General features: G+C 43.8%; 1 pseudogene across 2 annotated transcripts; it reads left to right on the top strand.

Moving 5' to 3' along the window:
• Positions 1–1,408: 1,408 nt before the first annotated feature.
• On the top strand, positions 1,409–15,199 carry LOC309346326 (free fatty acid receptor 2 pseudogene; annotated as a pseudogene). 2 transcript variants are annotated; one of them, XR_014161699.1, is made up of 4 exons: positions 1,409–1,533; positions 4,076–4,157; positions 11,958–12,045; positions 13,037–15,199. The product of XR_014161699.1 is annotated as a free fatty acid receptor 2 pseudogene (transcript). The 2 variants fall into 2 exon arrangements; XR_014161700.1 differs by having other exon boundaries at positions 4,076–4,161.
• The last annotated feature ends 1,855 nt before the right edge of the window (positions 15,200–17,054 follow it).

Raw genomic sequence — 17,054 nt, 5'->3', positions numbered from 1 at the left:
TTACTTAACTTCTTTGATTCCAACATCACCAAGGAAGGGATAGCCAATGTGGTGCTATCTGCATGTCACCTGACTACAACTCCCATCATCCTTGATTATTGGTCATATTGGCTGAGGCTGATGGGAGTTGGAGTCCAGCAGCATCTAGTGGACACCCCATTGGCTATCCCTGGTCTATCTCCCACAGTGACCAACCAACCAACCAACCAGATGCCTATGGAAAGCTTAAAGCGTCATCTACTCCAACCCCCTGCAATGCAGGAATCTCAACTAAAGTGTCCATGACAGTTGGCCATCCAACCTCTGCTTAAAAACCTTCAAGGAAGGAGAGTTCACAACCTCCTGAGAGAGACTGTTCCAATGTCAAACTGCTTTTACTGTCAGAAAGTTCCTCCTTATGTTTCATCAAAATCTCCTATCTTGTAACTTGAAGCCATTGGCTCAGGTCCTAGCCATCAGAACAGGAGAAAGCAAGCTTGCTCCATCTACCATATAACAGCCCTTGATATACTATTTGAAGAAGGCTATGATATCTCCTCAGTCTCCTATTTTCCAAGCTAAACATACCCAGCACCTTCAACCATTTCTCGTAAGGCTTGGCTTCCAGATCATCTTGGTTGCCCTCCTCCACACATCTTCCAGCTTGTCAATATCCTTCTTAAATTGTCCAGAACTGGACACAGTACTTGAGGTCTGACCAAGGAATAAAAGATTGGTACTGGTTAAAACAAATTAAAAATCAAGACAAAACAAATCATTATAATAGGGTGGGTCCTGAACTAGACAACTCTAGCACCTGGCATGGGCATAGAGAGATGGATTGAGTTAGATCTTTGGTCCATGTAGCTCAGTACTGTCTACCTTGACTGGCAGAGACTCTCCAGGGTTTTGGGTAGGATCTTTCCCTAACCCTACCTGGAGATGCCAGAGATTGAACAAAGATTGAATCAGGTGCTCTACCACTGTCTTCTACATCCAATGAAAATGACATAATGAAGGTGTTTGGGTGCACCTCTTTGGAGAGGGAATTCCACAGCTTAGGGGCTGCTACGAAGAATCTTCTCTCTCTGGTTGCCACCACCACCCTAAATTTCTAAGGGCAACATAAATAGCCAAAACGTCTGACAATCTTAATATCCAGGAGGGTCTGTATGAAAGACCTATTGAGTTCAGAAGGAGATGGAGCCCGGTGGCACTTTTAAAAAAAGTGAAGAACTTTTCCACTGTGGTCAAAATACAGTTCCTCCCACTCTGCCAAGTGATTTCTACGTAAATTGGTTCCATTGTAAAGACAATCTGATTCCTTTTTCTACTGGTTAACTCAGTTGCCCAATACATCTGCTTCCACCACGCCCACTCCCAAACACCACATAAAACTGTACCAGGCAGGTTTTAGGCTTCCAGATGGGGGTTACATGCATGCCCATCCACTTGCTTACACAGGTGGGAGCACAGACCAGCCATCGGAGAAATCACTGCAGAAGGCTGTGGTTCTTTCTCAACGAAGTGGTATTTTTCTCAACAAGAACACAAGTAAGATTTGAAACTGTAACTCGGATTTATATTGCTTTTTAAAAAAGAGACATATAGTAAAAGAAAGAAAGACAGAGAGACAAGGTTTGGTTCATTAATAGATCTTAACAGGAATTAATTGATATTCTTCATGTGAGAAGTATTTGCTCAGATGTCATAGGGAAGATTTTTTTTCCCCGAACAGGTTTCAAGATAGAGCCAGAAGTGCATTTTTCAGAGCATTGACATTTGAAATTTGACTGTAGAAGTAGACCTGCATGCAAATAAGAAAACCTGTGTCCCTACTGAGTTATGCCTGGCATTATCTCTTTATAATTTAGGCTATGTTTGGTTAAGATTTACCGTTTGGAGTGGGAGTTTTTGTAGGGAGAGAGAGCCAATGAGGCAAATAGATGGAATGTAGCTGCTTTAGTTATAGTTATTTAGTGATTTGTTATGAGCTGTTGTGCTAAAGATTGTGTTAGGGTTCATTTTGTTATGAATTGCTTTATTTGCATTTTTATGATTATATTATGCTGCTGTTTTAATACATATCCTGTAACCAACTCTGGATTCTAAATAAGACTGGCATAATTTCACTAGCAAAAGCCCCTGAACACAAAACATTTAAGAAGGACTGAAAGAGCATGCATTTGAATTTAGAATCCTCCATTTCAAAGGCAGTGATTTATTTCAATTCAGCTGCAGCAAAATGTAGAACTGTCACAGAGGTGGTGCTGAATTATCAAGCTAAATCATCAAAAAGAGACACTGCAGGGCCCAGATGCCTGGTCACAATGCCACCCACCAGAAAATGTGAGCGGACTTTCTCAAGGCACTGTTTGGTCTCCAGTGGTCATCAAACATGATCTGGAAGTAAAGTCAAGACACAGTCCAAGGTTAATGTCACATGGGATTCACCAAAAGAGGTGGGCTGACAAGGAGCCAGAGAAATGTGTTGCTTCCAGCCAGCACACAATAATCACAGCTTCTGGCAGTGAAGGAATATCAGGAATGGGTTATTCATTAGTAGACCCCCTACTCACAAGTGGACTGACAACTCTGAGCCCATTGGTGCATATTGTGGCAATTCTTTTCAGCCTGGACCCAAAACCTTTGGCATTGGCCCTCTTGAAGACTGGGACGGTGGTGCCTTCACCTCCTCCTTCTTCTTAATCAGGTGTCAGCCTAAAAGGCTCCTCAAGGGGATCCTTGATATTGGATTCAAGGGGCTCTGCCTGCTCCTCAAGGATTCATCCTCTCGGGTTTCTGTGTTTGGCACCACCTCAAGGTGGCGCTGTGGGTTAAACCACTGAGCCTAGGACTTGCTGATCAGAAGGTTGGCAGTTCGAAAGCACGTCAAAGTGTAAGTAGATAAATAGGTACTGCTCCGGCGGGAAGGTAAGCAGCGTTTCCATGCGCTGTTCTGGTTCGCCAGAAGGAGCTTAGTCATGCTGACCACATGACCCGGAAGCTGTACGCCGGCTCCCTCGGCCAATAAAGTGAGATGAGCATGACAACCCCAGAGTCGGCCACGACTGGACCTAACGATCAGGGGTCCCTTTACCTCTACCTTTACTGGGCTAGGAATGGCACCCTCCAAAGTCAATTATTTTGGAGAAGGATTAAAAACTGTTTGATTTCCACATGATTTGTGCCTTTCCCTATGCAAGTCAATGGAGCTATCCATTGTATTTCCACCCCACCCACCCCCACCCAAAATATCTATGGGAGAAGCTTGATCCCACCCACCACCAATGACCTTGGGGAAATAGGAACATTGCTGGCGGGGGGGGGTGCATTTATTCCACTCCAACCTTTCTTGGGAATCCATTCCCCACACAAACACTACCACCCAGCCCTTCATAATTCCTATTTTAATCACTCCAGCATGGTAAAGGCTTCAACCACTCTGGAGGACTGCCATGCCCACAAATTCCACTCACTTCTTTGAAAAGAAAAGTTATAGCTGTTTTTAGATCTCCCATTGCAGTTGTATCTCAGAAGTCAAACAGAATCTGTTCCAGAATTCCATTCGACTTCTGAAACATTCGACTTCCAAAGCGCGGCTGGTGGAGTGAACCCTTACCTCTTTTAACCAGGGTTCATGGGCTTTGCTCATCCTTGGGGTAATCCAGAGCAGTCATTATCATGATTGATGGAAAATCCTCTTGGACATATGGTACTCCTCAGGGCCTCATATTATATTGATTTCAGAACTGCAAACTCCTAAAGACTCAAAATACGCTGCAATTAATACAGTAAAAACTTTGGAGTCTGCAAAAAAGACTATGAGTCGAATATGCCCATTACCCATATACAGCAGTTAGCACTGATGAGCAAAAAAAGAAACATTAATCAAGCTAAAACAAACCACAGAGCTCAAAACAAACTCTCTGGCCACCATCTAGCCGGAAATTGCTTGCTAGTGAGGGTTTTTTTCTTTATCAACTTTAAGGAGTAGGTTTATTCTCCATATCCTCCAAAATACCACAGACTTTCTTCCCCTGGACAGATGCTTCAGTGAATGTAAAAATCTTGTCTCTTTGGTTTTGCAATACAGGCTTCAGACTGTTCACTGGATTATCTCTGGAAAGAGCGTCATCTTGGCGAACAGACAGGGGTTCCTGAGTGGCAACGCCGGCGTAAGTGTTTCCTTCCTTTCTTTAACACAAACAGAACTGGGTATACCTCTTTTTAAATTATTCACAAAATACAGTGGTACCTCGGGTTACAGACGCTTCAGGTTAGAGATGCTTCAGGTTACAAACTCCACAAACCCAGAAATCGTACCTCGGGTTAAGAACTTTACCTCAGGATGAGAACAGAAATCACGCACCGGCGGCGCAGCGGCAGCAGGAGGCCCCATTAGCTAAAGTGGTACCTCAGGTTAAGAACAGTTTCAGGTTAAGAACGGACCTCCAGAACGAATTAAGTTCTTAACCACAGGTACCATGGATGGATGTCATTGGACTACAAATCCCATCATTTCTTGGCCACTGTGAGAATATAATGCTGGCCCACTGGCTTGATTTAGCAGCCTCATCTTATCTTAAGATCATTGGCCATGTTGGCTGGGATTGATGGGTATATAGCAGTCCAGCAGGCTCTGTAGAGCACCATATTGGGTACTCTTGCAGTAAACTGATGGTGGTGTCTTCACTCCTTCTCTGAAGGTTCCAGTTCTTCATCAAGTGTCAGCCTAGAGAGCTTCACAAGGAGATCCTTGATATTGGATTCAGAGGTCTCTTCCTGCTCCTCTAGATCGTTGTCTTCTGATTCATCCTCTCAGGTTTCAGTGTTTAGCACTACCTCAGGGTTAAGAATGGCACCCTCCAAACACAATTATTTTGGAGAAGAATTAAAAACTTCCTGCAGCCAATTTGAAGGCGCAGAAGCCCCGTCGGATGTTCAGCTTCCGAAAAAACATTCAAAAACCAGAACACTCATTTCTGATTTTTTATTGTTTGGGAGCCAGAACATTCGAATCCTAAGGAGTTCGGGAGCTGAGGGACAACTGTATAGTGAATGGGGCGGAGGCAGGACTAAAAGATACCATGGTGCTCCAGAACAAATCAGATGGCTTCCTAGAACTCTGGATACAAGTCAAATTTTACAGTCAGTACCAACCCAAGATAGAGATATATTGCCATCTCCATGTCTCTGGAAGGACAGGGTGCAGAAAGAGGTCACATCTATCTCAAACACTTAATCACTCTAATTCTTCTAACTAGAGAAGAGATGAGAGAGAGAGAGAGAGAGAGAGAGAGAAATGAAAAGTTTCACAATGATTATTGTTATTTACTTTATGTTTATTTGAGGTATTCATACATTGCTCAATCATTAACATTTCTAAATGGTGTACATAACGGTGTTTTGAGGTGCATATATTTTCATTTTACTAATCCTAATTTTATTAAGGATAAATTTCAAATGGTAAATAGTGATGTTTTCATGCAAGCTCATCTACATTTTGTTCTCCAGTTTATATTTTGCTCATTCTCGCTGTGCTGCTACGTCTAAGGACTGATGCTACAGAAATTATTCTGACTCAGAACATGCTGGAAGAAATGACTCTGAGTGACACCAGGAGAGGCCGCAAGCATATTCTGCCCCCTGGTGATTTCCTTGAGGGATAGGAATCAGGCTTCCTGATATTTTAATATCCTTCCTTTTACAGCAGAATGGCCACAAAGCCTCTTATCCTTGCCATCTACATTGTCACCTTCCTGACTGGCCTCCCTTCGAACCTGCTGGCTGGCTACTCCTTCCTAAGAAAAGTGAGCCAGAAGGCAACCCCCATGGATGTCTTCTTGCTCAACTTGACCATCTCTGATCTTATCCTTCTGCTGATTTTGCCCTTCAAGATGGCAGAGGCCTCTTCAGATGTCCCCTGGCCTCTCCCTGCCTTCCTTTGCCCCCTCACCAACTTCTGTTTCTACAGCAGCATTTACAGCAGCACCCTCTTCCTTACAGGGGTCAGCATAGAGCGCTACCTGTGCATCGCCTACCCCATCAAGTTCAAGTCGGAACGTAGACCAACCTATGTAATAGTGGCCAGTCTCTTCTTCTGGTTTCTGGCTTGTTTCCACTGCACCATCATCTTCACTGTCCAATACCACCCCGAGGCCCAACCCATGTCTCACAACTCCCCGTGTTATGAGTCATTCTCCAATGGCCAGCTTAAAATCCTCCTCCCTGTCCGACTGCAACTCTGCATTCTCCTCTTCTTCCTCCCTTTCATCATCACCCTTTCCTGCTACATTAGGGTCATTCGCATCCTGACCTCCTTGCCCCACATCAAACCCCAGAGGAAGAAACGGGCCGTGGGCCTGGCAGTGGCCACTCTGCTCAATTTTGCTGTTTGCTTTGGGCCCTTTAACATCTCTCACCTTGTGGGCTACATTCAGTTCTGGAGCCCTGAATGGAGGGTGTGTGGCTTCCTCCTCAGCTCTTTCAACAGCACTTTGGACCCTGTCATCTTCTACTTCTCCTCCACTACCATCCAACAAACCTTTGCTCACTGCTGGCAGGCAACGCACTGCAAGCTGCTGACTCTTGCATCCTGGTGGTCTTTGCCTTGCTGCAGGACTGCTGGAGAACCCGACAAAGAGGCAGGAGCAGGTGGTATATCGACATCGGGTGAACTGGCAGGGGCTGCCATCCCTACAGAAGCCCCCTTTGTCCAAACTGCAAGGGCCTGTGAGATCAGAGCCTTGAGCCCCCAGCAAGAACAAGTGCTTCGCGCAGGACTACGAGGCTACACAGAAGCCATCCTACATTGCCCAGAGCTGCAAGAGTATAAAGAACAGAACGGTGCAGATACAAATCTTCCAGATGGGTCAGATCTTTCTAAATGGGAACTTTAACCTGAAATCTTGACATTTGAAATCTGAGACCTTGGGAGGTTGCTGTGGTCCAGATCACCTTCACTAGCATCAAAGATGTGATCGTGTAAGTGGGTGGCAGGACAAGCCCCACACGTTTTGCTGCCTCCTTCCAAATCCACGTTCAGAAGGCAGTTGGTCTGGCGTTTGGAGCTTACCTCAAGACTGGCGACAGGCAGAGTCTTCCACAACATCTGGGGGTGAAAGGGTAACTTTGAGCAGGCCATATATGGCACTCAGCTCTCTCCACCAACACTTTGGCACAGCTCCCTACCAGCCAGGATTTGTCATCTGAGGCAACTGCCTCAAGACCAAGCCTTGCCTGTGGTTTTCCATACTTTGCAACTTCAAATGACCTCTTTCCATGCCAGTTTGCTTGTCAAACTTATTTCCTCTCTTGAACATCAACTTCCTCCTGATTACACTTGGAAATGCTGATTTTAACTTACATTTGCATAAGGAAATACACATACAAATTAGAAAGTTAATAGAGGTGTATTAAAATAGATACATTGATAGTTAACCACCACCACCCCAACACTGGAGTGTATATGACAGGACAACATGGGTGAGGGGGGAAAGAAAAAAGGAAGGGGGAACGCAGAAGAGCAGTCCAAATATTTTGGGGTCCTCTGGCAAACAATTCAACACTTTGGAGTAGGCCCCTGGGGGTGGGGTCGGCAGCAGTGAACACATTACATTTTACAGACATTTGTCCACCATGACTGATTTCAGAAACCATGAGAAGTTTCCCCGAAGTCCCAGGTTTCTTTAGACCACAGTTCCACATCCTTCTTACTAATGCATCTTTCCCTGTGACCTATGTCAGAACTCAGCTCTCAAAGAGATATAGAGGAAGGATGCAACCACTCTATCTCATCTATGCCTGGGTTTAACATACCCAGTCATTGTGTATATGTTTAGAGTGTGTTGCTTAGCGATGAATTTTCATATAGTGGTGTGCTGTCAGATGAAGCTCTTGAAGCTGAAGGCTTGCAACACAGAAGATGTCTGATATGCATCCATAGTTTGGAAACACCACTCCAGTACAGGAACGATCAAATTTGCAGACTCTCTTATAGTGCAAACACTTGGGTTTTTATTAGATTTCCCATTTCCTCAGCCTTCTGTAAACTTTCTGGCTCTAATCGGCAACAGGTAGTTCCACATGTCGGGAAGGACCAACTAATTTAAGTGCTGCCCGCCATCCCTGCAATGTGGTCCACCGCAGACTCAGTAAATCTCCTTTTTCTCATACCTGTCTACAACTGCAGAAACAGTGACATTTATCAAAGATCTGGTAGGTCACTGTCCATGGTTGTGATTGGCTTGATGGGTCTATGGGGTCTGCAGGCCAGGCCAAAATTAAAATGAGCCAATTGCATTGGTGGGCTAATAAAATATATATGACTTGAAGGGACACAAAGCACCACAGGTGATCATTACTTATTGAAGTAGGGATGTATTTGCTGATACTGGCAGGGCGTTAGATCACAGCTGAGCAGGAGCATAGCTGGAACAACGTCAGATATAGCCAGAATAATATAATACGTCTAAGTGCCAATTTTTCATATAATGATGCACCACATACCATCATATGCCTTTCTGAAGCTAGTAACCAATCACAGTGCTTCCTAGTACCTAGGACAAACAGGGTCAGAAAATATAGACACTGGCTTTGAAGAAAACCATTTGCAAGGACCACAAGTCAGGATTTCTCAGTTATGGTCCAAGAAAAGGGAATGGGAGGAACTTCACTCTGAGGAACAGGCCGCGCTGAGTCTGGTAGATCTGACCCAGGCAAAAGCTAACATGTTTTATCAAATCTACAGAAACTCAGAGTGTGTAATGTTTATAAACTATGGTCTAGGTATCAGATCATAAGATATCACTTGTGCTATGCTGTAAAAAAATAAAAAATAAAAAGTGTGTGTTTGTGTTTTCAACTATTCTGCAACACTAAAGGGGTGAGGGAAGAAATGTACCTCAGGTTAAGAACTTAATTAGTTCTGGAGGTCTGTTCTTAACCTGAAACTTTTCTTAACCTGAGGTACCACTTTAGCTAATGAGGCCTCCCGCTGCCACAGCACGATTTCTGTTCTCATCCTGAAGCAAAGTTCTTAACCTGAGGTACTATTTCTGGGTTAGTGGAGTCTGTAACCTGAAGCATCTGTAAGCAAATAGGAGAAAACATTTCAGTGAAATTGTCATAGCTGGAGCTCACCTTACTTTTGAACCAGACAAAGGAATTGAGAGTCTTTTATTTCATTTTACAAAAACAGTATCTCTAGTGGTCTGAATTCTGTGTCCTTCCCAAGTGCCCACACTTCCTGAAAACCCTGAAAACTTGGGCTTTTCTGTAAACTCAGGAAACTAGGAAGCCAAGTACTATGCACCTGACAGCTGCCCAGTGTTATTTTTATATAGATATATATATATTACCCTTAACAAAATCACTGCTGAAAGTTTTTGTAAAAGTTAAAAGGAATAACTCCCCTTAAAGACAAGATTAGTGAGTGCACCAGTCTCTGGAACTTGGCTACTTGGTACCTACCCACTCTCAGTTGAAACCCACCATGAGGTAGTTCCTTCCATGGTGTGTGTTGCTGTTTTTCAGATGGGGGAGGGCGGGCAGCCAGGAAGACTGCAGAGCATTGGGGAGATGCTTAATAGAAATAAAGGCACATACACATGTAGCATCCTTGGGCACCTTGCAACAATAAGGTGAGATCAATCCCACAATTATAAAGAAAATGAGGCAGAGAACAGATAAACACTGGACAGGCTTGTGCCCTGGGGAGACCACTCTGGGCTGCTAACACAGCATTTTGACTTCACCCCCCCCCCCGAGGAACACTCCATGTATCTCAAGACAGACGGATACCAACAACAAGGCTGAATATGTTATAATAATAATTCTTCCTATGTGGTGTTCTTTTGGCCTTGATTAAGTTCTTAATGTTGTTGCTCTTCTTTACCTTAATTGCCACATTATTTCCCCCTGGGTACCTATAAATGCTTTCCTTTTTAGGTGGGGGTTTACCCACATGGAGACCTTTGAGGGAGTTTATAGTTCTTATATCCACTAGCCCACTGTCATTCCTAGTTTTCTTATGCAGCTCAATTAATGTGGGTAGCAGTCAGTGTCAGATTTACATACAAGCTAAACAAGCTATAGCTTAGGGGCCCACTCTCTTGGGGGCCCCAAAATAAATTAAAGGGGGGGACTGGATGTACATTTCCAAAATATAAGATAAAAAACAAATAAAATAAATCCTACATACAGCAACAGTCTTTTGTGTTGTGTAGACTCCTGTGATGTAAGTAATGGGCCCCACCAGCTAGCCAGCTCCCTAAAATATCACTGGTTTGCTCATTTCTATATATAGGGTGCCGACATGTGCAAATGGCTTTAGATACCTATTAGGTCCATAAATTACCATATAGTATATAGTCAACACAAAAAAGAGCGACAATTTGTTGTTGACAAAGGACAGCTGGACATATAAAGAGCCCCATTACCTTCAGTAGCTTAGGGCCTCATCAAACCTAAATCCAGCCCTGGTAGCAGTTCATGACACCCATAAAGAAATTATTTTATCAGCTTTATATTTTCCAAGATGTCTTTGGCCAATTGAAATTGTGAGTTAATGTCTTTCTCTTCCCCCTGCTCCACTCTAGGTAGGGGAAACTAATTCTCTGATTTAATATGGCACTTTGCCTGCTCATTCACCTGCTTTAACATGAAATCACCCACTAGCTTCCCTCGTACCACCCATTCCATCCTACCAGTAGCAGGTGCTGTTTTAGTCAGTGCCACCTCCATAGCCAAGCTAATGGCATATTCTTCCCAATTAACCTCTTGTGCTATACACCTGTAGTCAATAGACCAGTTCAAATTGCATGCAGAAAGAGATGGAGATATGCATTTATTGACAGCGGGTGGCGCTGTGGTCTAAACCACTGAGCCTTGGGCTTGCCGATCAAAAGGTTGGCGGTTCAAATCCCCGCGACGGGGTGAGCTCCTGCTGCTTGGTCCCAGCTGCTGCCAACCTAGCAGTTTGAAAAGACCCCCAAAAGTGCAAGTAGATTAATAGGTACCGCTCTGGCGGGAAGGTAAACAGTGTTTCGTTGCGCCAGAAGCGGTTTAGTCATGCTGGCCACATGACCCAGAAAAAAATGTCTGCAGACAAATGCCGGCTCCCTCGGCCTGTAAAGCAAGATGAGCACCTCAACCCCAGAGTCATCTGTGACTGGACTTAACTGTCAGGGCTCCGGTCCCTTTACCTTTACCTTATCCCTTGGGGGGAAGAAGTTGGTCATTTTATTTTGTCTTCTTTCTCTTACATGTGCAGCATTCTCAGATACAGGTAGTGCTCCCTGTTTCTTGTATCCTTGCCTTGTAAGAACCATTACTCCAGATTATGCACCCACAAGGCTGGAGAGGCAAATGAGCAGACGTGGAAATAAAATGTCCTCACAGGGCTTCTCTGAGTGTTTTGGCTTACAGCATCCTCTGCTCCATCCTTCAAGGTCCTCTTGCTTCAGGGTGGGGTAGAGTGAACCCTTACCTCTTTTAACCAGGGTTCATGGGCTTTGCTCATCCTTGGGGTAATCCAGAGCAGTCATTATGATGATTGATGGAAAATCCTCTTGGACATATGGTACTCCTCAGGGCCTCATATTATATTGATTTCAGAACTGCAAACTCCTAAAGACTCAAAATACACTGCAATTAATACAGTAAAAACTTTGGATTCTGCATATAAGAATATGAGTCAAATATGCCCATTACCCATATACAGCAGTTAGCACTGATGAGCAAATTGCACCACCAAAAAAAGAAACATTAATCAAGCTAAAACAAACCACAGAGCTCAGAACAAACTCTCTGGCCACCATCTAGCCGGAAATTGCCTGCTAGTGATGTTTTTTTTCTTTATCAACTTTAAGGAGTCGGTTGATTCTCCATATCCTCCAAAATACCACAGACTTTCTTCCCCTGGACAGATGCTTCAGTGAATGTAACAATCTAGTCTCTTTGGTTTTGCAATACAGGCTTCAGACTGATCACTGGATTATCTCTGGAAAGTGCTTTATCGTTTTCTTGGCAATCAGACAGAGGGGTTCCTGAGTGATAACACAGGTAAGTGTTTCCTTCCTTTCTTTAATGCATCCAGAATTGGGTATACCTCTTTTAAAATTATTCACAAAATACATACCATGGATGGATGTCATTGGACTACAAATCCCACCGTCTCTTGGCCACTGTGAGAATATAATGCTAACCCACTGGCTTGATTCAGCAGCCTCATTGGCCATGTTGGCTGGGATTGATGGGTATATAGCAGTCCAGCAGGCTCTGTAGAGCACCACGTTGGGTACTCTTGCAGTAAACTAAGGAGTCACAATCAAGTTCTTTAATGGGAATTAACGTATACTTCTGAAAATTTGAAAGTTTTTAAAAAAGAGAAACTGCCCAGAACTTGTTGGGCAGGATTTATACCTTTTCTGAACGATGCTGTCAAATGAAGGAAGAACCTGAGAAGACACGTGCTGGGATAGACCAAAGATTTATCTTATTTAACATCTTATTTTTTACAGAGGACAACCAGAGAATAGTTCCATGATGCCACTATACCCAGCAACTAGTATTCAAAATATGTATGGTGCCATGGATATTGGAGGTCCTAGATACTGCTCATGATTAGCAGACCACTATTTCCATCTCTTCCATTTGTTTTTCCAAGCGCTAGCTTCCATTTGTATCATGCAAGGTACTGTAGTTCTCAGATTACATTTGGCACATATCTGAAATTCGGCAGTATTAGGAACTCAAGTTCAAATACATCAGGCATTTATAAGATTCAGGTTTGATGTTTGATTGTGAAAGTTAATCAAAGCAACTTAAATCCTTCAGCTTACTTCTTAATTTGAAGACAACAATTTTGTGTGCCTACTTCAATTCCTAAATCAAACTTGATGGGCAGGATATAAAGCACTACATGGTTAAGCTGGCTGTGGGCAGACCAGGACTGGTGGCACAATACCCCATTCACCTTAATTGACCAGCCTCCTCTGCTCACACTGGCATACAGTTCCTGGTAGGGACTTACCATCTCTCCCTTTTGTTACAGACTCTGAGAAGATGGCACATAAGGGTGTGGTCCTTGCTTTCTACATCTTCACCTTTCTGACTGGTCTCCCTTCCAACCTCCTGGCCTGCTACACGTTCTTCAGAAAAGTGTCTCAGAAGCCTGTCCCCATAGACATCCTCCTGCTCAACTTGACCATGTCTGATATCACCCTTTTGCTTTTCCTTCCCTTCAAGATGGCTGAAGCCACCTGGGACATGACTTGGCATCTCCCTGTCTTCCTTTGCCCCCTCACCAACTTCTGTTTCTACAGCAGCATCTACATCAGCACCCTTTTTCTGATGGGGGTCAGCGTGGAGCGCTACCTGTGTGTCCTCTACCCTGTCAAGTACAAGTTGAATCGCAGGCCAATTTACGCAATAGCAGCCAGCCTCTTCTTCTGGTTGTTGGCCTATTCCCACTGCAGTATTGTCTACATTGTCCAAAACCGCAACACCACCATGCTGCCTTCTGACAAAAACTTCTCATGCTATGAGAAGTTCTCCTCCAGCCAGCTCCAAATCCTCCTTCCGGTCCGGCTGGAAATCAGCCTTCTCCTCTTCTGGCTACCTTTCGCCATCACCCTGTTTTGCTATATCAATGTTATCCGCATCCTGGCCTCCCTGCCCAACATCCCATCCCATAAAAAGAAACGAGCCATGGGCCTGGCTCTGGTGACTCTGCTCAATTTCACCATCTGCTTTGCTCCCTACAATACATCCCATATTGTTGGCTTCATTCAGAAGCAAAGCCCTTCCTGGAGAGTGGATGCTTTCCTCCTCAGTGCTCTCAACACCACTTTGGACCCGGTTCTCTTTTTCTTCTCCTCTACTGCCATACGGCGGACTTTTTCTAGTTGCTGGGTTGGTATGTCCAAGAGTCTCTGGACCATGGTGTCAGCCTGCTGCTCTCCTTGCTGTAAAGTTCCTGGAGATGATGGTGGTGGTGAAGAAGATGCAGGAGCTGGTCAAACTGTTCCAAATCTCCCAAGTGAATTGGCACAAGCCAGGGATTCCACTCTTTGTACCAGCCGGCAGAGGTCAGGGATATATGAGCACTGAGCACATACTGAAAGATGTTCCCTTCACATAACAAGACACGTGACTCTAAAACATGCCAGCTGAAATGAACCTTTACACACCTTCAAAAGTTTCGAATAACCCCAAGCAGATTTTGACTCTGAAACCATGAATTCAAACATTTCCAGCTTGCATTTTGAAAGAGAAATTATTGACCCAACATTCTCGAACTCCTTGGATCTTCCAGTTTGTTTGTCCATTTGTTTCTGCAGGTATCAACTATGAGATCACATCAGCCAGATGCTTCCAGACATTCTGCCTTCAGAGAAACCTTTCTACTTATTTCAGAGGAATTACCTAGAATACATGGCACATTCGTATGGATCACCAGCTATGTCAATTGAGTTATCTAATTTCCCTGTATGCACCCGATAACAGTCCAAAACATTCAGGGTTGCCGATTTGTTTCCATCCCCTTCTCCCCAGCCTTACCTTTATTGGCATTAGTGTCAAGTCCTGTCTATGAAATTGTAAACAGGCTGATTTCTCCAAATCACACTCCTACCTTTAAAAGCACAAGAGCAGTTCAGGTCATTTTTGGTCAGTTAGCTGAGGACAACTGATTTGTCTCGGCACACACAAGAGACAGACAGCTCTGCCCCCCAGCTATTCTGTGCTAAGGACAGGGTTATCACTCCATCTCCACTCTTCAAATGATCAATCTGATGGTCATGAAGGGAACAATTTGTTTCCCCACTAAGGTGCTACACTCTAGCTCTGTGTCTACTTTATTTATTTTTCTCTTATCTGCTGCCACCATCCAAATCAGTAGTGTCTTGTAGTGGGAAGAAAAAATGCTTGAGAGCTGAATCACACCCTCCCCCTCCAAAAAAACAACACACACATGGGGAAGAGGTTAGCCTGCATTAAGAGTGCCAGTTCTATGGGACCAAGGTGTATTCGGGTCCCCTAATATCTGTTGGGGGGAGCTGGGGACCCTCAATGTTGAGTGGGCGGAGGAGGCAGCGCAAGGAGCCAAATGTGGTGCAGCTTCAGTGGCCAGCTCCTCCTGAGTGTGAGAAAGGAGGAGCTGCCGGCCATTGACGGCGCACCATGCTGGGCTCCACGCTTGGCCTCCTCCCCATGATGTGGCTTTGTGTATGCAATGCACACTGGGTGTGTGCACCACATGCAATGCACACTGAGTATCTGGACCCTCTCAATCTTGGGCACATGTGGCCTGCATTAAGTAAATCCATATGTTGAATACTATTTATTGTATTGAACTTAGTGTTTTTTATGGCTTGGTTGTTTCCTTGTATGTTAAAGTCCTATGTGTCTGCATTTGGGAGTGTTTGGCCTTTTTACCTAGCATATTAGAATTCTTACATAAAATAAAATGCATATGAAATGTTTTCTGCAATTAAATATTGTCCCCATACCTGGAAGGAAGATGGAAGACCATATTAAAGGCCACAACTTTACTAATGAGAACTCTGAGAAGACAAAAAAAAAAAATCCTTCCAGTAGCACCTTAGAGACCAACTAATTTTGTTATTGGTATGAGCTTTCGTGTGCATGCACAGTTCTTCAGATTCGTATCTAAGGTGTAAGGTGCTAATGGAAGGATTTTTTTATTTTGTTTTGACTACGGCAGACCAACATGGCTACCTACCTGCAATCTGAGAAGACATGAAGCCACAACCAATGTTGGAGGCAGCATGTTTCAAAGGCCAGTTGCTGAGAATCAGAAGTGAGGAGAATGCTCTGGTACTCAGATCCTACTTTGGGAGTTCCCAGAGACATCTGATTGTCCACTGTGAGAACCAGATGCTGGACTAGATGGGCTGTTGATCTGATCCAGCAACCTCTTCTAATCTTCTTAATACAGAATCCCAGCATCTCTATTTGTGGGCCTAAATTGAATGAAGAGGTAGAAGGGAGAATCCCTTCTCTTCCTCAGGTAGGTAACATGGCCCTGATTGTGGAGCAGCATACTAATAGGGATAGACATTCTGTCAATTTTGGATTCTCCTTTTCCCAGTCCTAAATTCAGATTTCTGTATCAGTTTATAATTTATTTATTTTCCGTATCAGTTTGTGATTTTAAAACCTCACTTAAATTTTAAAACCTCACTTATTTTAAAACCTCACTTAAAAAACTCACCAGCAAATCTATCCTAATATGTACACCTTTGCATGCACTTTCCTGTAATATAATGCAAGTTTGTGTGTTATTTTCACTAACATTTTTATGAACACGTCACTGTAGTATATGCATTTTTTGTAAATGCTACTTGGCTGGAAAACAACATTGCAAAATTCAGCGAAGTGCCAATTGTGCAGGATTTCAAAGAATTCTGCTTTGTGTATTGTGCCAGGAAGTGCAAATCATCCAGTAGGTTCACATTTAAACGCCAACTGAACCAAATCCCTCCCACCCCCACTCCTCCATACGACACAATGGCAGATGGGTAGGCTAACAAAATAAGCCAAAGGTGGGGGCAGTGTCCCCATTAAATAGGGCAGCACAGAATGCTCTGCAATTAGCTGCAAAGCAGTTGGGAGGAGTCTCCCTCCCTCAAGCTCACAGACAAATCTCAGAGGGATGCATTCAGTGCATCTTCCATGTAGGAACAGAGCAGGCTCGCCCCTGTTGCACTTCCAGCTTAATGTTTGTTTTGCAGTCCTTGTGCTTGAGGGGATCAAATAATAGGGGTGGGAGAAAATTCAGTTCAGCTCTGATTTAAAGCTGACTCTATTAAATTCACAAGACCATCCTTCAAAATTCACACAGCCATCCTTCAAAATTCAAACTTCTCTGAATTTTGTAGTTCAGTTCGCCAACCAAACCATGTTTACAAAAATGTATTTACTAGGGGAAACAGCTTACAAAAAATTGTACATTCGTCAAATGTACTGCATAGTCAAAGCTGCATAGACAGTGGGATTTATCTGGGGATATTTTCACTAAAATGCTGGTGAATTGGGGGAAATTTTTA

The sequence above is a fragment of the Podarcis erhardii genome (genome assembly GCF_964252035.2).
Source record: "Podarcis erhardii genome assembly, chromosome: 7".
Lineage (NCBI taxonomy): Eukaryota > Metazoa > Chordata > Lepidosauria > Squamata > Lacertidae > Podarcis > Podarcis erhardii.
Note: the sequence above shows the minus strand (reverse complement) of the source record. Positions and strands in the feature narration are given on the sequence as shown.